Source organism: Trichechus manatus, unplaced genomic scaffold, assembly GCF_000243295.1.
Source record: "Trichechus manatus latirostris isolate Lorelei unplaced genomic scaffold, TriManLat1.0 scaffold00044, whole genome shotgun sequence".
NCBI lineage: Eukaryota > Metazoa > Chordata > Mammalia > Sirenia > Trichechidae > Trichechus > Trichechus manatus.
Window position 1 is genome coordinate 9216743 of NW_004443980.1, and position 22915 is coordinate 9239657.

At 44.7% G+C, this 22915-nt stretch overlaps 1 protein-coding gene and 1 non-coding gene across 2 annotated transcripts in view; one reads left to right on the forward strand and one right to left on the reverse strand.

Moving 5' to 3' along the window:
* Window positions 1-22915, forward strand: part of SIAH3 (siah E3 ubiquitin protein ligase family member 3) — a 120534-nt gene that overhangs the window by 94272 nt on the left and 3347 nt on the right. The window lies entirely within an intron of this gene.
* On the reverse strand, window positions 10757-10827 carry TRNAG-UCC (transfer RNA glycine (anticodon UCC)). Its single transcript has one exon. It is a non-coding gene; the product is annotated as a tRNA-Gly (tRNA).

Consider the following 22915-nt stretch of genomic DNA (forward strand, 5'->3'; position numbering starts at 1 on the left):
ACAAGATACTGCAAAACCTCAACAACAAAAAGACAAATAACCCAATTAAAAAATGGGCAAAGGATATGAACAGGCACTTCACCAAAGAAGATATTCAGGCAGCTAACAGACACATGAAGAAATGCTCACAATCATTAGCTGTGGGAGAAATGCAGATCAAAACTACAATGAGATATCATCTCACCCCAACAAGGCTAGCATTAATGCAAAAAACACAAAATAATAAATGCTGGAGAGGTTGTGGAGAGACTGGAACACTTACACACTATTAGTGGGAATGTAAAATGGTACAACCACTTTGGAAATCAATTTGGCACTTCCTTAAAAAGCTAGAAATAGAAGTACTATAGGATCCAGCTATCCCACTCCTTAGAACATATCCTAGAGAAGTAAGAGCCGTCACACAAATAGATATATGCACACCCATGTTCATTGCAGCACTGTTCACAATAGCAAAAAGATGGAAACAACCTAGGTGCCCATCAACAGACGAATGGATAAACAAATCACGGTATGTCCATGCAGTGGAATACTATGCAACGATAAAGAACAACGATGAAGCTGTGAAACATAACATGGAGGAATCTGGAGGTCATTATGCTGAGTGAATTTAGTGAGTCACGGAAGGACAAATATTGCATAAGACCACTATTATAAGAACTCAAGAAAAGGTTTAAACACAGAACACAACATTCTTTGATGGTTATGAAGGTGGGGAGGGAGTGTGAGGGTTATTCACTAACTAAATAGTAGACAAGTTATTATCTTACGCGAAGGGAAGAAAGCACACACTACAGGAGAAGTCAGCACAACTGGACTAAACTAAAGCTAAGAAGTTTCCTGAATACAATCAAACACTTCAAGGGACAGAGTAGCAGGGGTAGGTGTATGGGGACCATGCTTTCAGGGGACATCTAGGTCAATGGCATAACAAAGCTTATTAAGAAAGTGTTCTGCATCCTACTTTGATGAGTGGCATCTGGGGTCTTAAAAGCTTGCAAGTGGCCATCTAAGATGCATCAATTGGTCCCAACCACCTGGAGTAAAGGAGAATGAAGAACATCAAAGATACAAGGAAAGTATTAACTCAAGAGACAGAAAGGGCCATGTAAACTAGAGACTTCGTCAGCCTGAGACCAGAAGAGCTAGATGGTGCCTGGCTACCACCAATGACCGCCATGACAGGGAACACAACAGACAGTCCCTGATGAAGTGGGAGAAAGGTGGGGTGCAGAACTCAAATTCTAGTAAGAAGACCAGACTTAATGGTCTGAATGAGAGTGGAGGAACCCCGGAAAGCATGGCCCCTGGATTCTCTATCAGCCTAGAACTAAGTTTCTGAGGCCAGCTCTTCAGACAGGGTTTGGACTGGACTGTGGGACATCAAGTGATACTCGTAAGGAGTGTGCCTCTTAGCTCAAGTAGATACAAGAGACTAAACAGGCAGCTTCTGTCCATAGGTGAGATGGGAAGGCAGAGAGGGTTAGGAGCTGGTTGAATGGACGTGGGGAATCAGAGGTGGAAAGGAGGACTGTGCTGTCACAGTATGGGGAGAGCAGTTAGAGTCACGTAACAATGTATGTATAAATTTTTGTATGGGAAAAAAGAAAAAAAAATCTGTATGAGGGTAAATGGTCAACAATTACTGTAAAGCCAAGATGAAAACGTAAGGGGGCAGGGAAACTAGATTACTGGAAACAGAACAACCAGCACCGAAATAATGAGAACATTGTCACATTGTGAAAAATGTAACCACTGTCACTGAACAATGTCTGTAGAAATTGTTAAATTGAAACCTAATTTGCTATGTAAACTTTCACTGAAAACACAATAAAATGTTTAAAAACAAACAACAAAAAAGACACACCCTACACTAGTACTACCTCATTAACATAACAAAAAAATCACCCCATTTGCTTCAAGTCGGACTCACAGAGGCCCTATAGGACAGAGGAGAATTGCCCCACAGGGTTTCCAAGGAGCAGCTGGTGGATTAAAATTGCCGATCTTTTTTGGGTCAGCAGACAAGCTCTTAACCACTACACCACATAACAAAGGTAACCCAGTCCCAAATAAGATTATAACCAAAGGTATAGAGATTAGGATTTACAACACACGTTTTGGGGGGATATAATGCAATCCATCACAGATATAATGCTGGAAGATGAGCCCCGTAGGCTGGAAGGCATTCAAAATGCACAGTGGCTGCAACAATAGACTGGAGCATACCAAGGGCAGTGAAGATGGTGCAGGACCGGGCAACGTTTCATTCTGTTGAGCAGAAACTGACAAAAGGCAGCTAATAACAACATCATGGTCATATATCCAGGAGAGAGGACAGCCCAAAGTGTTTTAAAATGCCCTTCCAGCCCTCCCAGCCTTATCTTGCTTTCACGGCTCTTAGTAATCTGGTTGCCCAGGTCCTACCCAGCCTTCTTTCTCAATATTCTGCAGAGACCTCACCAGTCCATGAGATGACTGGCTGCTGCCCGCACTCAGGATGTTCCTTGCCTCCTGGAGTACTCCCCTCCTGTCCCCCCACCTCCCAGATCTCATTCATTGTTTCTGGCCCATTTCACGTGTCTTCGCCAGCCTTTTCCTACAACTAGGCCACTTAATACTGAAGGGAACGTGGCCTGCACCCTTTGACTCCCTCTGGGTTTTTTTGCAATTCAATTTCTTTTTTATTGTGGCAAAGTATATATAACATAAAACTGGCCATTTTAACCATTGAAAGTGTACGATTCAGTGGCATTAATTATATTCACCATGTCATGCAACCATCACCACTATTTGTTTCTGAAATGTTTTCATCTCCCCAGAGAAACTCAGTACCCCTTTAGGATTAACTCCCCACTTCCCCCACTCCCTCTCCCCTTCGCGCACGGTAACCACTGAGATACTTTCTTCCTCTCTGCATTGGCCTCTTCTGGATATTTCATGTAAGTGAGACCATACAATATTTGTCCTTTTGTGCCTGGCTTGTTTCCTTCAGCATAACATTTTCAAGGTTTGTCCACGTCGATGCATTGTTCCACTGCAGAAACATGGCTTCACGTACATCAGATGCTTCCTAACTTAGGCTGGGAGCTGCCTGGTGGCTGAAATAGCAACGTCTATGATCACGTCCCCCTCAACACTCAGCACAGTGTCCACCACATTCTCACTGCGCTACAGGCAGGTGCTGATTGATAAAGACCCTGCAAAAGAACGGCCCTGAGCCCACAGTCAAAAGTGAACACAGACAGAGCCCTGGCCTTCTCCTGGGACAGCCGTGGAGCTGCAGCCTCCTCCCTCTCTCCCCATGCGCAGCCCCAGGGGAGGTCACCCACAAAGATAATGGTCGGTCTCATTGCCAATTCCGTCCCATGGAAGCCCTTGCCAGGGCCTTTAATTTCTTGTGTTAAAACAACAGACGAGGTGACCCCAGCTCAGTCTCTAATAGGTAGCATGGGTCAACAATTATTCATTTGTACTAGTGCTTCTCGCATGAAGGGCTGAAATGAAAATTTGTCCTCTTCCTGGCAAGAGCCATAAATTAGTTTTATGCCAGTGCTAAACCCAGAGGCAAGAAAGGGAGGGACGGGATGTGGGGGAGGGTCAGCGAGTGAGGCCTGGACTGCGCCCAGCAACAAAGCAAGCTCCTTCTTGGACCACGTAGAAAAGGGGGCTGAGGAACAGGGAAAGGAGATCAAGCCAGGGCATAAACAGATGCAGAGTCTTCCAGAAAAGACAGCGAACTCCTTGAGAATATGAGCGAAATTTTATTTTTCTTTTTATCCCCGATATCTGGCAGTCCTGCTGCATTAGAGTCATAGGTTTGCGGTAACAAAGTTCCACAAAGTGGGTGGCTTTAAACAACAGAAATGTATTGTTTCACAGTTCTGGAGGCTAGTAGTCTGGATTCTGGGTGTTATGCTCTCTTTGAAGGTTCTAGGGGAAGATCTGTTCCTGGCTCAGTTTCTGGTGGCCCCAGGTGTTCCTTAGCATAGTTCCCATTGTCATATGACCATCTCCTCTCTGTCTCTCTGGGTCTCTTCTCCTCTTTTATAAGGACATCCCTCAGATTGGATTAGGACCCACCCTACCTGACCTACATGACCTCAAGCTGATTTAACTGATAACAGCTTCATAGAACCCTATTTCCAAACAAGGTCATGTTCACAAGTACCAGGGGTTAGAATTTCAATATATCTTTTTGGAAGACACATTTCAATTCAAAACACTTACTGAATGAATGAATGAATCAATGAATGAATGAATGGATGCATGCAGCAATTGTGTCTCTCCTAGCCAGATACTGAATGAAACCAATTATGCCACACCCGTATAAGTTCTCCATGAGTTCCCCAAGGCCAATGAAGGGAATAAAAATACTGATGCTAGTCTATATTTTTGACACATATTGTTCCACAAGACATTAAGTAGAAAAGACAGCTTACAAGACTATACTTACAGTATTTAGGCATTATGTTTATTTAGGCATTGACAGCTAATTAAAAGACTATACACCAAAATGTTACGTGTTACTCTTTAGGTGGTGGCATTCTGAATGTTTTCTATTCTCTTTTTATACTATGCAGAATTTTCCAAAATTTCTGTCATGAAAATGTATTCTCTTCTAATCAGAAAAAACTTAAGGATTTAGAAAGAAATATCCGCCATCGGCCCCAAGTTATCTGTACTAGGAATAGAGAACAGTGGTGTAGATCATCTATAAGATGAGAAAAGTCACCCATGCTTGACTTTGGAATATGTTACATACATTCTTTCCCCAGAAGATTTATCTTCCTAATTATGCTTGGCTCTTTACTTAATATTAGGATTAGTTCTAATTCCCTGAGTTCCCCTCCCAACTAATGAGCTGAGCTGGATAGCAGGGAAAGCCAGCTTGGAATGAAACACTCGCTGAAGACAATCCACTCATGGATCGCTTGTCATTGGCTGGGCGGAGAGGGTGGGGTGCACTCAGGCTCCGTACATGCTCTGCAGCCAGGTTCCCAAGGTGCAAACCCCAGCCCCACTACCCTGACCCCTGAGGTCTTGAGCAAGTCATTATCCTCTTGGTGCCCCGGCTGCCTGTCTGTAAACTGCTGGTGATAATGTTCCCAGCTCCTAGGGATGACGTGGATTAAATGCATGTGACAGGCTTAGAATGGTCAGGACAGGGCTGTGCATTCAGGAGGTGTCAGCCAGGACAATTCTGTGTTTCAGGTGTGCCCTTCCATGATTTGCATTCATATAATACTTTCTTCCAAATGGAGCTCATCATTTAAAGCATATTTTAACACATTCTTCATATCATCTAAGGTCCCTGGGAGGGGCAAGTGGTTTACAATTGGCTGCTAACCTAAAGGTTGGCAGTTCAAGCCCACTGAGCGGTGCCATGGAAGAAAGGTCTGGCGATCTGCTTTCATAAAGATCACAGCCATTATCTGTAATACATGGGGCTGCAATGAGTCGGAATCAGCTAGACAGTAATGGGGTTGGTTTGGTTTGGGTTAGATTCATATCATCCTAAAAGGAGGCAGGTATCATCATTCTCATTGTACAGTCATGGAAACTGAGGCCTGAAAAAGGAAAGGGAGTTGCTCTTGGTTATACAAAAGTGAAAGAATGGGGGCCACATCTCAGTTCTCCAGGGGTCTTCATTGCCTTGTGCCTCTGCCATCCACCCCACCAGACACTGTTGGGTTCAATGCTCTCTGCCTCAGTTTCCTTTCTTAGCCAACACAGGAAAATTTAGGTCTTATCCTGAAGCCTATCCATAAAGACTTGTAAAAATTAGTCGGGGAATTACTATTAAGTGCTTTGCCAAGTTTCTACCAAAACCAGTTGCCGTCGATTCCAACTCATGGCGACCCCATGTGTGTCAGATACAGCTGTGCTCCACAGGATTTTCAATGGCTAATTTTTCGGAAGTAGATCACGAAGTCTTTCTTCCAAGGCACCTCTGAGTGGACTCGAACCTCCAACCTTTCAGTTAATAGCCTGGTCCATTAACCATTTGCACCATCCAGGGACTCCCTTGACAAGATCAAGTTCTGTGAAGAAACTGAAGAGCCTCTGGCCTATTTTGACTCCTTGCTGTAAGGCTGGTACATTAGCAAGGCTGGAATGGAGGGTTTGTCATACCGTATTTTGTGGAGCAGGGATTTAGTGCTTTTATCAACTTATTTTCCTTTCTGTGTGTATCCAATCATTGTGATCCACAGGGTTTTCACTGGCTGATTTTCAGAAGGAGATTGCCAGACCTTTCTTCCTAGTCCATCTTAGTCTGGAAGCTCTGCTGAAACCCATTTAACACCATAGCAACACGCAAGCCTCCATTGACAGATGGGTGATGGCTGTGCATAAACTGCATTGGCCGGGAATGGAACCTGGATCTCCCACATAGAAGGCGAGAATTCTACCACTGAACCACCAGTGCCCTAACGCTTTCAGGACTACTTAGAGGGAATTCTGAGTCCTTTCTCGTTTACCACCCAAGGCAACTGGTCAAGGTTCCACCCTCTCTTCCCCGTCTTACCTTCCTCTCTCCTCCCACTGAATTTGACCTTAAGTGAGGAGAAAACCGAAAAGAAGGAGCGATTTGCTGTTGGACTTCTGTGAAAAATTGAACAGGATGCCACCCTGTGATGGTTAAGGTTGTGTGCCAGCTTGGCTGGGCCATGATTCTCAGTGATTTGGCAGTCGTATGATGTGATCATCTCCATCATGGGATCTGTTGTGAGTAGCCAATCAGTTGAAAGGGAGTTTTCTTGGGCGTGTGGCCTGTATCAAACGTTAAGTGGTTATTCTGGCAAGACTTGTGGGCTTTTGCTCACTCCGTATCCTGAAGCTGGCTCCTGTTCATCTGACCTCTGATTCTTGGGACCTGAGCTGGCAGCTTGCCTTCGGTCTTGCCTGCCAATCTTGGGATTCACCGATTTTGCAGCCTGTGAGCAAGAGCCCTGCTCTCTGACCTGCTGATCTTGGGTTTGCCAGCCCCTGCAGCTACATGAATCAGGAGAAGCCTCTATCCTCACCCACTGACTTGGGACGTTCCACCCTCTGCAACCTCGTGAACCATTTCCTTGATATAAACCTCTCTCTCTCTCTATTTTTGTCTGCTTTACTGGTTTTGCTTCTCTAGAGAATCCAGCCTAAGACACACCCTGACCATTCTCCCACAAATCCCTTCCAGGTCCTGCGAGCATTTTCTCCACCTTCTAGAAAAAGAAGCTCATTGAGGACAGGGACCATGTTAGTTTTGTTTACTGTTTAATCCCTAATCTCCTCCCGCATTTCCTAGCACATAGTAGATGCTCAATACATATTTGTGGAATGAATGAATGAATTCACTAGGTAACAGCAGAATGGTATTGAAATCAATGGATGCTGCAGAAGAGTGTGATATTTGTTTCCGTATTACTATTTAAAACTCAAAGGAGGAAGCTGCTTCTAAATTCTGGGCATGAAAACCCAATTAAGCTAAATAGAAGGAAATTATGGGCACCCATAAAAATGGAGAATTTATTAATTAAAGCTAAGCTCTCTCCTAAAAAAAAAGAAAAAGAATTTAAATACTGTGAAAAGAAAGAAGATAAACTAACTTTCCATTCTCTGCTTAAAAATTCCTGCCGAGCTCTGCTTCCCCCCAGCCCTCTGTGAAGATGTTCACTGTTGCCAAACTCTGTGACTCAGCACGGGGACTCTGTGCGACTGAGGAACCAAGTCTTTGATCCTGCAGAATAAGACAACCTACTACCTCCATTGCAAAGGTGACCATGGACCCTGCAAGGATTCTGTCGTTATAGAATCAGAGGTCATTTTTTTTTTCCAGTTGCCATTGAGTTGAATCTGACTCATGGTGACCCCATGTGTGTCAGAATAGACCTGCACTCCATAGGGGTTTCAATGACCAATTTTTCAGAAGTAGATTGCCAGGCTTTTCTTGGGAGGTGCCTCTAGGTGGATTTGAACTGCCAACCTTTCAGTTAGCAGCTGAGTGTGTTAAGTATTCGCATCATCCCAGGACTCCCTAAGGTCATTAAGAGCCTTCTGTTTGATTCCTAAAGGAATGTTAGGGCTTTTGAGAAGGGGAAAGGGATGCCCACCATGATGTATGTAAGTGGGCAAGGAAGAGCTGGTCTAGCCCCTCTCTGCTGAAAGTGTAGTTTGTGACCCTGCAGCTTTGGCATCCCTGGGGAGCTGGTTGGAATTTCAGCCCCAGCCCAGACCTGCTGAATCAGAATCTACATATTAGCAAGATGCCCAGGAGATTTGGGTGCATGGTAAACAGTGTTTGAGGAACCCTGGTCTAGTCCCCTCTCAGCAGAGTAATGAAAGGAGAGCTTGCGAAACTGCAAAGGAAGCTATGAGAGATTTATATGAGCGCAGGGCATAAAATCCGAGCTTTGGATCAGCCGAAGCTTTGCATGTGCCATGCCTTCAGCTGCATCCCTCTAGAGCATGGGGATAGCCACAAGAATGGACAATATCATGAAGATGGTGTAGGACCCGACAATGTTTTGTTCTATTTTATATAAGGTCTCCATGAGTCGGAGCCAAGTTGATGGCAACTAACAACAGCAGGGCACGGGGAGTGACAGAGGAATAAGAAGCAAGCCCAGCTCCCGGGAGGATCCTAGAGATGACCCAAGCTTTAGGAATCGAGAGGGCTGAGCTAGAGTCTGGGGACTTACTGTCCTTCCTCTGGGCCCATTTGAGGGTTTGGAGCTCTTGTAGAAAGTGAGCACCCTTCAGTGGGGGAATGTGACAAAACAGGACAAATGTTGCAATGTAGTCACAGTGAATTCTAGAAAGAAGTACAGTTATGGGGACAATCTGAATTGCCTGGAATTGGATTTGGCTAGTTAGTGGGCACTAGTAAACGTATTCCTTAGAGACACGTGATGACTGTAATAACTCAAAGACGATGAATATTAGATGAATGAGTTATTAGGAACTGGCCAGACCGCTAACCTCCCAAGCCCAGGAGGAAGGAATTCTCCCTTCAACTTTCCATTGTCTTCCCCCAAACCTAAGATTTTTATTTAAATATGCACCTGGCTACTGGCAAAGATTTAGAGTCAATAAAACACCTACCCCCGCCTCACTTATGGGGATTTACTTGGAGCTGTCAGCAGCTTTTTATGGCTGTGCTGTCCCTTAAATTTGGGTGAGGAGAGCCACGCTGGAGAGACATTGTTGCTGTTAGCTGCCTTCTAGTCGGCCTGCAACTCATGGTGACCCCATGCACCGTGGAACAAAACACTGCCTGGTTCTGTGCTATCCCCATGATTGGCTGTGGTTTGGATAATGCCCATTGCGATTCATAGGGTTTCCATAGGCTGATGTTCGAAAGTAGACCTCCAGGCCTGTCTTCCTAGTCTGACTTCGTCTGGAAGCTCTGCTGAAACCTGTTCAGCATCACAGCAACACAAAAGCCTTCCCTGACAGACGGGTGGTGACTATGCATGATGTGTGTTGCCCAGGAATTAAACCTGGGTCTCCTGTATGGAAGGCAAGAATCCTACCACTGAACCACCAATGCCCCCCAGAAAAACAAGAAACCAAGAAAACCAAACTCATTGTTTTTGAGCCAATTTCAACTCATGGCGACCCATGTGACAGAGTTGAACTGCCCCATAGGGTTTTCTTGGCTGTAATCTTTACAGAAGCAGATCACCAGGCCTTTCTTCTGACGAGCTGCTGGGTGGGTCTGAAAAGTCACTCTTTAGGTTAGCAGCTGAGGGCAAACCACTTGCACCATCCAGGCTCCTTCTGCCTCTGTTACAGGAGCGTGAGCACTGTTGCCCACAGGCTGAGGTTGTCCAAACTGGCTTAAGGTTGTCCTCCCAGCACGCTCAGCACCACTGCCCTGGAATCACCCCGGCAGTCCTTAAGTCATCCTACAGAGATGCTCGTATTTAACACGTTTTCAGGTCATTGGGTTTTAAACCTTAAACTGCTCACCCAGGCCCCAGGTTTCTCTTGCCAGTTGCAAATATAAAAACTACACAAAAAGTTGCTTTCAACAAGAAGTTTTTCATCGTCTACAAGGTTCCTAAAACTCATTAGCATGCTCAAAACCTCACAGATGAGAAGTAGAACCAAAGAGAAAACAGAGATGGAGGAGCATTCCTCCACTATGTGGTCTGACTGCAGGCCCCCCGCTAACATTTGCCAGGCTCAAGGCAGAAGTACAAAGGGAGGCTCACACACTATGTGTCAAAATATTTAAAAGTATCAGTCAAGGTAGGGACTCTTAACATATGTTCTCTCCTCCTACCTTGTAATTATACCTTCATAACAACCTGGATGGCCACAGCTCCCAGCCAGCAACCTGTCTCACATTCTTCCTAACCCACATTCATCCTGCATTTGCTGGGTGTCATGCAAAGGTAGATGGGCACCCCAGCCCACACATCCAGGCTCTGTCCAAACACTTCAAAAATAGTAGCCTTTTGGCCACACCTTTGCTCAGTGGTCTGCCTTCTGGAAAGTTGTTGCTGCTGAACTGGCTGTTGAGTGAGCCCCTGGCTCATGGCTACCCCGTGGACAAATGCTACCCCGGTCCTGAGCCATTCTTGTGATCTGTGGTGGATCGGGCCCTTGTGACCCATAGGGTCTTCATTGGCTGATTTTTGGAAGTAGATCATCATGCCTTTCTTCCTAGTCCATCTTAGTCTGGAAGCTCCACTGAAACCTGTTCAGCATCATAGCAACACGTAGGCCTCCACTGACAGATGGGTGGTGGCTACACATGAGGTGCAGTGGCCAGGAATTGAACATGGGTCTCCCACATGGAAGGCGAGAATTCTACCACTGAACCACCACTGCCCTCATTTCTGGAAAGCAGACCCTGGAAATAGCCTGTGAGGGCTCTGGAAGCACACTCAAAGCTATTTGGATAAAGAATTCCAGGACCTGCTAAATCAAAAACCCACAGTCTGAAAAATACTGATTATAGAAATCAAATCAAATCATACTCTTTCTGAGCTATTCTATAATTTGGGAGGCGCAAATGGCTCCCCTTCTCCTCCCTGTAGAGTTAGAAAAGGTGTCGTTAAGGTGCTGTTGTTAGCTGCCAACGAGTCACCCCAGACTCACTGACAGCTAACAATGCTGCTCATTGACAGGCCTTTCTTCCTAGTCTGTCTTAGTCTGGAAGCGCCATTGAATCTGTCCAGTATCATAGCAACACACGAGCCTCCACTGACAGCCTGGGAGGTAGCTGTATGTGAAGTGCATTGGCTGGGAATCAAACCCGAGTCCTTACATGAAAGGTGAAAATTTTACCACTGAACCACCAGCGTCCACAGTTACAGCCTGAATATAGGTTATTTACTAAAATTGCACCCTTGGCAAAACAGTTGAGTTTTCTGAGGCTCACTTCTGTTATCACTAAAGAAGGAAAAGTCATATCTACTTGAGAGGAGTGAATGAGAGAGCGTGTGAGAGCACGTTGAAGACTGATGTGGGCCGTATAGCTGTGGTTAATTTGATGTACTTAACCGAGCACTGGATTTAGGCCAGGTGAGCTGAGCTTTGGTTCAGCTCTGCTACAAGTCACCTCACATGGCATCTGTTTCCCCCCCGTGTATGTGCCTTTGTGTCTTTTCTGGTCTTTTATTAACCCAGAAGTAATTAGGTTTAGGACCCACCCTACACTGATGAGACCCTATCAATATAACAAAAGGAAAACCCTGAACAGAACAACCAGAACAGAAATAATGAGACTATTCACACCTTGTGAAGAACATAACCAACATTACTGAACAACTTGTGTAGAAATTGTTGAATGGGAACCTAAACTGCTGTGTAAACCTTCACCAAAAACACAATAAAATATTATTTAAAAAAAAGAAAAACTGTATTTCCTAACAGGATGATGTTTACAGGTACTGGGGTTAGGATTTCAACACATACTGTGGGGGAACACAGTTTAATCAATAACACTAATGCATCAATTAATTAATAATTAATAATTAATTAATGCTACAAATATAGATCGAGCATCTGTCGCATGTCAGGCACTGTGCTTGGCAGTAAGGACACATGAAGGATGAGTCCCTGTCCTCCAGTGCTCAACAGGCAGACACATACTCATGTATAAATCACCTCTATGCTGTAGGCGAGGGTTAGGACCTGGTACTAAAGAAGGACCCTGGGACTCGAGCCTGTGGACTCGGAGTCGTATTTTTTTTATCACAGTGTCATCCACGTATTTCCTCCAGGCCCCTCACGTGCCCAGGGACTGTATTTATGAGAGGACAGCTTGTCAGGAGGCTTTGAGACCATAGGATCAAAGTCTGTACAGACATCTGTATGGACCCCTCTCATTATTTTGTACCCATGGACCTTGGTTTTAAAAAGTTTTGTCCACCGAAGTTGTCATTTTCCTCTTTTCAAAATAATAACTGATTTGCCTCTTTCCTAATCAATCAATTAATCAATCAGTAATATATATATCCATTCCAAGACTCAAGACTTCTGCAGTTGTGTGTGCCAACCAAAGCCTCCATGCTGAATTTGTATAATTTTGATCATCAGTGAAGAAACTTCACATTCCAGAACCTAGTATATGGGCTGTCATGGGTAAATGTATGATTTCCAATGATTTTTTTTTTTTTTTTTAAATACTGAAAATATTTAAGTTGGGAACGACTAGAGCAGAGAATAAATAGCCGGCCTATGTAGGAATTACTTCCCAATTTTGGCTGCCTCAGCAACATTTCTACCTAACTGAGCTAACCTCCCCTGACATCAGTGAATAAAGTATTTTATGTGCAGGACAGAGGGGAACAAGTGGGTTTGTATGCACAGTGCTCATTAGTGAAGCCCCTCTGTGCCACCTGACTCACTGGTTTTAAAATTTTTCCCAGCAATTCCTGCCCGCCTGGGTACCTGTCCTCTTCCTTTCTTCCCCACCCCCATAGCCTACCTCCAAGGAATCTGCCCAGTCCCAAATGTCCCATCACCAGCTCCTTCAGCAGGAGGTATTGCATCATCCACTATAGCCTTCTCCTCCCCTTCCCCACCAAAAACAAAACAAAACTGTTGCTGTCAAGTTGATTCCAACTCATGGCAACCCCATGCATGTTAGTGTAGAACTGTGCTCCATAGGGTTTTCAGTGGCTGATTTTTGAGAAGTAGATCACCAGGCCTTTCTTCTGAGGCACTTCTGGGTGGATTTGAGCCTCCAACACCAGTTAATAGCCAGGGACTATCTCCTTTCCCACAGACAACAACAAAACCACCAATAGGGATGACTTCAGCAACCAAAAGGTGAGACCTTGTTGCCCTTTTAAAAGTGGGAGCTTTGTCAGGATAGAGAATGGCCAGTGACGTGCTGATAAATGTTTAACAAGCACATCTCCAGGGGAAATGCCCTGATTCGCAGTGCTTGCCAGTTTCTATGTGTAAATACTCCTAACATGTCAGATTTCAAGCTTCCAACATGATGTTAATGAAGAGAGTGGGAAGAAGTGCACACAGTCAGCTTTTGTGAGTCCTCTCTAGCACCCCACTGAACGACTTGTATATGGTTGTCTCCACTTAAATCTCAAAACAGAAACGGTCAGGTAGCTCTGTCCACACTCCTCAACAATAGTCCTTTGTCAAGAATTACTTCAAGTGTTTTCAAACCCCCCAATAAAACTTATGACTTATTTCTACTAATTTTAGTTTGTCAAGCTAAAACCTCCTTTGGAGTAAGATAAAATCACAAGGTCAAAGGGATCATAAAAAGCCAAGTTTAGACAGAATCTTAGAGATCACCTAGTTTGACCTCACCTCACATCTAAGGTGATACAGAGATGACTGTCGGTAGATGTGAACCAAAGCTCAGATCACCAGGCCCCAATCCAGTGCTCTTTCAAGTACAGTAAGTCCCCGGGTTAGGAAGAACGTCCGACTGAGGGACAACTTGTACTTGCCCTTTAACACTGTATAAATTTGCCCTCCTTTTGAAATGATTGAACCAACACTTACTTGCAACAAATTCTTCCTCTCAATCACTTTCACTTGCTGCAGGTGCAGCTTTTAAGTCATTGAAAAGGATTTGCACCTTTTCTTGCACTAAAGTAAGACTGAATAAGAACCGTACGCACCTGTTCTGACTTACCTACAAATTCAGTTTAAAAAACACAGCGAGGAACTGATCTCGTTTGTAACCCGGGGACTGCCTGTATATCAAATTAACAACTGCTGTATCTCCTACAGCAGAGTCCAGTGTGTTCTCCTTTATGCTCTTTCATTCACGCCTCTCAAGTGGGTATGATTTCTCCTACTTCAGTGATGACAAAACTGAGTCTCAGAAAACTCAAGTGTTTTGCCCAAAGGTGCAGTTTCAATAATAACCTGTACTCAGGCTATAATTGAGGACACTGGTGGTTCAGTGGTAGAATTCCCATCTTCCACGCAGGAGACCTGGTTCAATCCTCAGCCAATGCACCTCATGCACAGCCACCACTCGTCTGTCAGTGGAGGCCTGAGTGTTGATATGATGCTGAACAGGTTTCAGTGGAGTTTCCAGACTAAGACAGACTAGGAAGAAAGGCCTGTGAATCTACTTCCAAAAATCAACCAGTGAAAACCCTATGGATCGCAATGGTCCAGTCTACAACCAATCATGGGGATGGTGCAGGACCAGGTAGTGTTTCATGCCCCTGTACATGGGTTGCCAAGAGTCAGGAGCCAACTTGACAGTAGCCAACAACAACAACAGCATCAATAGGCTCTAACTAGTATGACTATACACTTTATCATCCAAACAGGGACACCTTTGAGAGTGCATGGGGCACCACTGATAATTCTGCCAGGAAACCCTGGTGAAGCAGCTAAGAGCAGGGGCTCTGGAGTTATCCTACTGGGGTTCACACTGCAGCTCCCCTCTTACTAGCTCTCCTAGCCTCAGTTTCCATATTGCTAAAATGATAATGATCATTATAATTTATATAGAATTGTATGTTTAAAATTTATAACTAATAATAACTTACCTCATAGAGTGATCATGACCGGGCATAGAATGCTAAGCACAGGGCTGGTCATAGAGTAAATCCAGTTTCTGGTGACTCAACTCCAACTCATGGTGACCCCGTGTGTATCAGAGTGGAACTGTGCTCGATAGGATTTCCAATGGCTGAGTTTTCAATGGCCAGGCCATTCTTCCAAGGTACCTCTAGGTAGACTTGAACTGCCAACCTTTTGATTTGCAGCTGTGTGCGTTGACCATTTGCACCACCCAGGGACTCCTAAAATGTTTTTCCAAGTCACCCCTTGTTGTTGTTTGTTAGGCGTCATGAGTCTATTTCAACTCCTAGTGACCCTATGTGACAGAGTAGAACTGCCCCTTAGTGTTTCCTTGACTGTAATCTTTACAGAAGCAGATCACCAGGTCTTTCTCCCATAGAGTTGCTGGGTAGGTTTGAATCTTTAACCATTGGGTTAATAGCCCAGCGCTTAACCATTTGCACCACCCAGGAGCATTGGTAAGTAACGGTAGCCCCCAAAAAGTTTGAGATAAGTGAGAATTACCTTCCCCCTTGTCTTAGTTATCTAGTGCTACTATAACAGAAATAACACAAGTGAATGGCTTTAACAAACAGGAATTTATTCTCTTATAGTCTAGGAAGCTAGAAGTCCAAATTCAGGGTGCCAGCTCCAGGGGAAAGCTTTCTTTCTCTGTCAGCTCTGGGAGAAGGTCCTTGTTATCAATCTTCCCCTGGTCTAGGAGCTTCTCAGCACAGGGACCCCTGGTCCAAAGGGTGAACTCCGCTCCTGGTACTTCTTTCTTGGTGGTATGAGGTCCCTCTCCTCTCTGCTCGCTTCTCTCTTTTATGTCCCAAAAGAGATTGACTCAAGACACAACCTAATCTTATAGATTGAGTCCTGCATCATTAACATAACTGTCTCTAATCCTGCCTCAATTAACATCATAGAGGTAGGATTTACAACACATAGGAAAATCACATCAGATCACAAAATGATGGACAACCACACAATACTGGGAATCATGCCCTAGTGAAGTTGACACATTTTTGAGGAACACAATTCAATCTACAATACCCCTACAATATCACTACCCAATTCTGCCAGACTTACAGGCATTGATTAAGCATAAACCATTCCATAATTCTGATGAAGTCCCAGCTTTCTGTCCTTTCAGGGGCTCTGATATCATCTTGTATGAAGGATTTTCTCAGGTCTGTTACAGTGATATTTCAGAGGCAAGATTCCATGACACTTACAGATGGCATCAGACCACTAGAAGCCCTTGACTCAGTGGCAGGATATAGGAATATTAACCAAGCTTCAGGAGCCGAACCTAATGTTGGGAATCTCTCTGAAATATTTTAACCAATCTTCCTATCTCAAAAACCACTAACTTCTTCAATGAAGGTCCATTTCTAACATCTATTATGCTGATTATCAAGCAACAAATGTCACCAGTAAAAACCCATGTGGAAATGTTAATTGGCAGTATCTCGTGTGGATCAGAACTATGGATAATAATTGAGGCAATTGTAGTGTCATTATCTCTGGAGTGAAGCCTTTCTGAGAAAACATTAGGTGATTACCATGAAGTACAAATTCCTTATTAGAGAACTGATAGCCCCTAGAGTATAGTTTATAAATATCATACAGGCTTCTATCACAGTAACTACATTAAAGTATTTTAAAGAAAATTGTAGACATTATCATGCTGGCTACATGAAGCTCTTATCCATCCATGTAGCAAGTATAACTAAGAACTGTATCTGGTCAGGGGTGGGGGGGTGTTGGGAAGGAGCATGAAATACCTGTTCTAATTATCTGTTCTATCCCAGGTGATAGAAGCCTCATTATTGCTTTCTATCTCAGTTTGACTTATTCTTAGCTGTTTGGAAGCATTCCAGAATCCTCCTAAGTTTTGTATTCATGTACACTGTCATTCCAAGGTTTTGAGAAAGAAACGTGGAGAGCCATGCCATCCTGGGAAAATAGCATGGAGAAGAGTTAGCCTTCAGCCTTGACTGTCTTTTCCAGCAATAAGAGAGAATCATTAAACACTGGAGAATGGATGTCACCGCGGTTGCAATCCTTCTCCTGTCTTAGCAGGCTTGCTTCCCAACTTGGTTCAAGCCTTGACTTTAGCCCAATACCCTAACGTTGTTATTGTTAGCTGCCACCATGACCCCATGCACAACAGAACAAACTGCTATCCAGTCCTGTGTCATTTGTATGATCAGTTGCAGATCAGACTATTGTGATCCATGGGGTTTTTACTGGATGATTTTGGAACAGATCGCCAGGCCTTTCTTATTAGTCTAAGTCTGGAAACCCCGCTGAAACCCACTCAGCATCACAGCAAGATGCAAGCCTCCAGTGACAGCCAGGTGGTGGCTTCACATTAGGTGCATTGGCTGGGAATTGAACCCGGGTCTACAGACATGGAAGGCGAGAATTCTACCACTGAACCACCAATATCAATCTACCATTGACCCTCCAAAGCCCCTGATGTTGTTGTGTGCCATCAAGTTGATTCCAACTCATAGCAACCCTATAGGACAGAGTAGAACTGCCCCATAGGGTTTCCAAGGAGTGCCTGGGGGATTCTAACTGCCGACTTTTTGGTTAGTAGCCGTAGCTCTTAACTACTATGCCCCCACCCCCACCTGTTCTTTCTCCTTTGTGTGAAATGCTTTGCTAGCATCTCTGCCTTTTCTTCCCCTTCCCCTGGTACTCAAAACCTCAGTCAGTTAATATTCACAAAGGAGGTCATGAGCCAACTCAAAGCAAATGCTCATCATTTAGAATTGGGTGCAAAATCCTCCTCCAGTTGAAGGGCATTGGCAGGGTAATGTTCCTGGAAGCGAGTGGAAGGGAAAAGCAATCCTCTAAGTAAGTTCGCTGACCAGAGGGAGTAGCCGCTGCAGAAGGGGTCATGTGATATTTCCAGGGGCAGGTTTCCCCTTCGGAGGCCAGGATTTGGAGGGGATAGCTATTACCAAGCACAGGAGTGTGGCTGATCAAATTAAGGAATGCGTTTTTAAATTCAATTACACCCTCGGTGGAAATGGCTTGGGGAAAGAATTATACCCAGTCTATAAAGCCTTACATTTCTAAACCCAATTTTGCGCATTATCCTAGAGGTTAATTCAAGATCTCTCTTCCAAACGGGAAGTTAAATACAGCCAAAGGAAGAAAAGCATCCACTGACTGACGGAGTTTATCAGTATGGAAGAGTTCATTAGTTTTAATTAGTGTAATCACTAATGTTGCATTAACAGTTTAGTGAAGGAAAGTAATTATTCACACATCCACTGTATTAGATGGGAAGACTAGAATTCATTTTCCAAAACGATTAGCATTTTGTCAATTAAAAAAATGCTTTCTCCCTGCCAGCAGCCCTGTGACCTCACTCACCCCAGGATCGTTTAAATGAAACATATTTCGCATCAGAAGAAGAAGCTGGAAGAAATGAAGAATTAAGGCTGCGTTTATTCTTAGCGCCTTCGTGTGCACAGGTCTTGATGAATTTATAATGTCCCGCTCTATTTGCATAGTCATTCACTTCTGTCTCTTTGGATTATACCCCTGGCTGCTTTGTTACCCGGCAGCAATTAAAAAGCAAAATGGCCAGTGGAGATAAAACCACACGGAAACAGCAGGAGAGTCTAGGTGAAATGAACATTGCTTAGGTCCTATGGTTTGACAAGCGTGGGGCTGGCTGCTCACGCCGTCCTGTGTGCCAGCTTGGAATAGACTTGCGTGTAGGCTGTGAGGCATCCTGCCGCCCATGAGACTCCCCAAAACTTGAAGCTGATGCTGTTGTTGTTAGTTGCCAGGAGTCACCTCCAGCTCGTGACAACCATATGTGTAACCCAATCGGCAAGGTACGCACAGGCTTACTTGTGCTCACTTACTAATCTGTAGTGCCAAATCAAAGATGTGGTAAAACCCATGTGAAATTGTGCACTACAGATTAGTAAGTAAACACAATTAAGTCCGCGTGTACCTCGCTCACTGTAAGCCTGTGCTTATTGGTTAATTCGCTCCTGTTGTGTAACAGAACGAAATATTGCCTAGTTCTGCGCCATCTTCATGATTGCTGGTATGTTTGAGTCCATTGTTACAGCTGTTGTATCAATCCATCTCATTGAGGGTTTCCCTCATTCTCACTGGCCCTGTATTTTTCCAAACACGATGTCCTTTTCTAGCGATTGCTCTTACCTGATGATGTGTCCAAAGTAAGCACGCCAAAGTCTGTCTATCCTCGCTTCTAAGGAGCATTCTGGTTGTATTTCTTCTAAAACTGATTTGTTTGTTCTTCTGGCAATCCCTGATATATTCAGTATTCTTTGCCAACAACACAGTTTGAATGCATAAATTCTTCTGTCTTCCTTTTTCATTGTCCAATTTTCGCATGCATATGAGGTGATTGAAAAGATGACTTGAGTCAGATGCACCTTAGTCATCAAAGTGACTAAGATTTTCTTCAAATTTGCACGCCAATCACGAATGTCAAAGGCGAAGACATTGAGGGTTGAGTCTCTTGGACCTTGCTTAAAGAGTCTTGATGATGTTCGCTGCACACTGTGTACCATCTCAACACCAGAACCTGGCTTACGAGGCCTTCACGATATGGCCCAACGACTTCTCCATTTGTTCCACCTGCCACCTCCTCCCCATCCCTGCCAGTGTCTCTGTCTACCAACCACTTGAGACTTTGTCATTTCTTGAACATCCGTTGTCCTTTCATACCCAGCTCCTCTGAGCCTGCTGCTCTCTGTGGGCAAGCCCTTTGCCTGTTTTGTTAACCTAGAAAATTCACCCTTCATGCTCCAACTCATGGCGACTCCGTACGTTATATACAGAGTAGGCTTCTTAGGGTTTTCTTGTCTGTATTATTTAAGGAACAGATCACCAGGCCTTTCTTTTGTGGAGCTGTTGGGTGGTTTCGAACCAGCAACTTTTAGGTTAGCAGCCGGTGGCAAACTGCTTGCCACCCAGGATCCTTCTTCATGCTCTATCCAGTATAAGAGTCACTTCTTGCTGACTAGACTAGCTACCCTCCCCCACTTTGGACTCTCAGAGCTCCTAGTACATTGCTTTATAAAATTATACATGATTATAGTGAGCTGCTGAGGCAGGACAAAGGGCCTTATTCTGTTCTGTATTCTCAGTCCCTGGCACATGTTAGGCAGTGTAGACATTTTTATCAAACAGCTTAATGAGCAGAGGCCCTGGAATAGATCTACGTTGTCAGTTCCTTTCCTTCCCTTCCCTCCTGCCTCCCCTCAGCCCCACCAAAGCTCCGCCTGGAAGGCCCAGCCTATTCAGACAGCAGGCATCACATAGGAGAGAAATGAGATGTTTGCCTAGAAGTGGACTGTCTTAGTTTTCTAGGGCTGCCAAAACAAAATACCACAAGTGAGTAACTTTAAAGAACAGAAATTTATTTTCTCACAGTGCTGGAGGTTAAAAGTCCAAATCAGGGTCTTGGCCGTGTCAGCTCCTTCTAAGGGCTTTGAGAGAGGAACTGCTCTATGCTTCTCTCCTAGTTTCTGGTGGCAGCTGGCAACCCTTAGCATTCTTTTGGTGCTTATGGATGTGTCTGCCTCCATTGTCCCATGGCGTCTCTCTTCCTCCTGTGTGTCACTCGGGGGAATTAGGACTATTAAGACACAGCTCAGAAGGAATTAGCACTAAGACCCACCCTACTCCAGTATTACATCATTTGACCCAACTGACAACAAAAGAAAAATTCAGTTTCCCAGAACAAGGTCACATTCGCAGGTACAAGGATTAGGATTTCAGTATATCTTTTAGGGGTACATAATTCAGTCCATAGAATGGACATTCTCTCTTGGCCTGTCTACCTCACCCGGTACCATCTGACAGTATCTCCTGGCTCTCTGGCTGGCAGGGTGCAGATTGGGTGCAGCCCATAGGAGGTGCTGGCATGAGATTGGAGGGAGGGAGGAAAGAGAGGTTATGGTGCTTCTTCCCTGCTCCTTCCCCACTTCAGTTTCACATCTCTGTCATTAGCTGCACAAAGCAGGGTGGAAAAGACAGAAAATAGATCCTTCTGGGGAAGGACATGTGTAGAGTAGCTCAGAGCCTGTTTCTGAGATGGGAATTTCAGGATGTTCTACTGTCAAGGTCCGTGTTGAAGCAGGAGGCCCCAGGCCAAGTGCAACGTTGAGGTCTCCAGGCTTCCATAGTGGCTGAGCTCAGTCAGAATGCTGCCTGTGCGTGAAGGTCAGTTGACCAAGGAGAGACAGGAAGGCCATCAAAACACTTCAACCTAAACCACATCTAAATGGAAATGCCATATTGTTGTAACATTTGATACAGTTATTAAAGCCATTTTACAGGGTCATTTTATTTGATCCCCTAGCAACCCTTTGAGATAAATATTTTGCCAATGAGGAAGTTGACTTAATCAAGGCTGCTGGACAAGTAAACAGTGAAACAGACCAGCGTCTGCCAACATCCAGGCTGTGATTTTCCCAGTCTATGATCTGTGTCACCTTGGAACTAATCTGGGCTCCGTTCCCAGCTGCAGTCCTTGCAAGCTGTATGACCTTGGACGGGTGACTCAATCTCTCTGTGTCTCAGTTCCTTCATCTATAAGACAACCATAACGTGTTCTTCTCATGGTTGTTGTAAAGACTCAGTGAGAGAGAAGGGGCTTCTTGGAGACTGGGAGAAGGGACAGCATTTGGGGCTTTCCACAAGAGGCCAAGACCCGGTCCTCTAGAGCACAGCAAATGAGGCTGACCACTGGAAGGACCATGGGAGGGGCCCTCAGGGATGAGGGCCGTCAGTGAGTGAGCCCTGGGAAGGGCCCCCTCACACAATAACTAAACTGTATATGTCACCAGCAGGCAGGTGGGGACTGAACCCAATTGAATTTGGTTTTTTAAAAGTGAGGAAATTGATCTTTTCTGTGAAAAATAAGTATGTGAAAAATGCCTGCTTTCCACAGTGCCTGACACTGAGTAGATCTATGTGCTTGCTGGTTCCCTTTCCCATATTTAACCCTAAATGACAAGTCAGACTCATCACTGGCAAAATTCTGGAATGCAGCACGTTCCTCCAGAGCAGAAGACACCCTGTCTCCTTTGGGGCAGGTGGGCCTGGAGGGGTGCAGGATAGGGGACAGCAGCTGCCTAGTAGCTGCCATTGAGGGGCAGGGCAGGAGCTACTGGGAGGGTCCCTGTCTACCACACTGGGGGTGTGGGTGGGGAGGGTGTCTTAGTCATCTAGTGCTGCTATAACAGAAATACCACAAGTGGACAGCTTTAACAAAGAGACATTTATTCTCTCATAGGCTAGTAGGCTACAAGTCCAAATTCAGGGCATTAGCTCCAGGAGAAGGCCCCCTCTCTCTGTCAGCTCTGGAGGAAGGTCCTTGTGATGCATCAGTCTTCCCTTGGTCTGGGAGCATCTCAGCGCAGGAACCTCAAGTCCAAATGACGTGCTCTGCTCCCGGTACTGCTTTCTTGGTGGTATGATGTTCCCATGTGTCTCTGCTCGCTTCTCTCTTTTATATCTCAAAAGAGATTGGATTAAGACACTATTTAATCTTGTAGACCTCATCAGTATAACTGCCGCTAATCCATCTTATTACATCATAGTTTACAACACATAGTTTACAATACATACAGAAATCACATCAGATTACAAAATGGTGCACAATCATACAATACTGGGAACCATGACTCAGCCAAGTTGACAGATATTTTTTGGGGACACAATTCAATCCATAACAGAGGGGGATGCATAAACTGGCAGCTGGACCCAACAGCTTTCAGAGCAGAGCTGATCTTGCCCCCACCAGCCTCCCCGGTTCCCTCTACCACCAGTGGTGCATGCTGTGTGAGGTGGGTGGGGTGTGTGTGTGTGTGTGTGTGTGTGTGTGTGTGTGTGTGTGTGT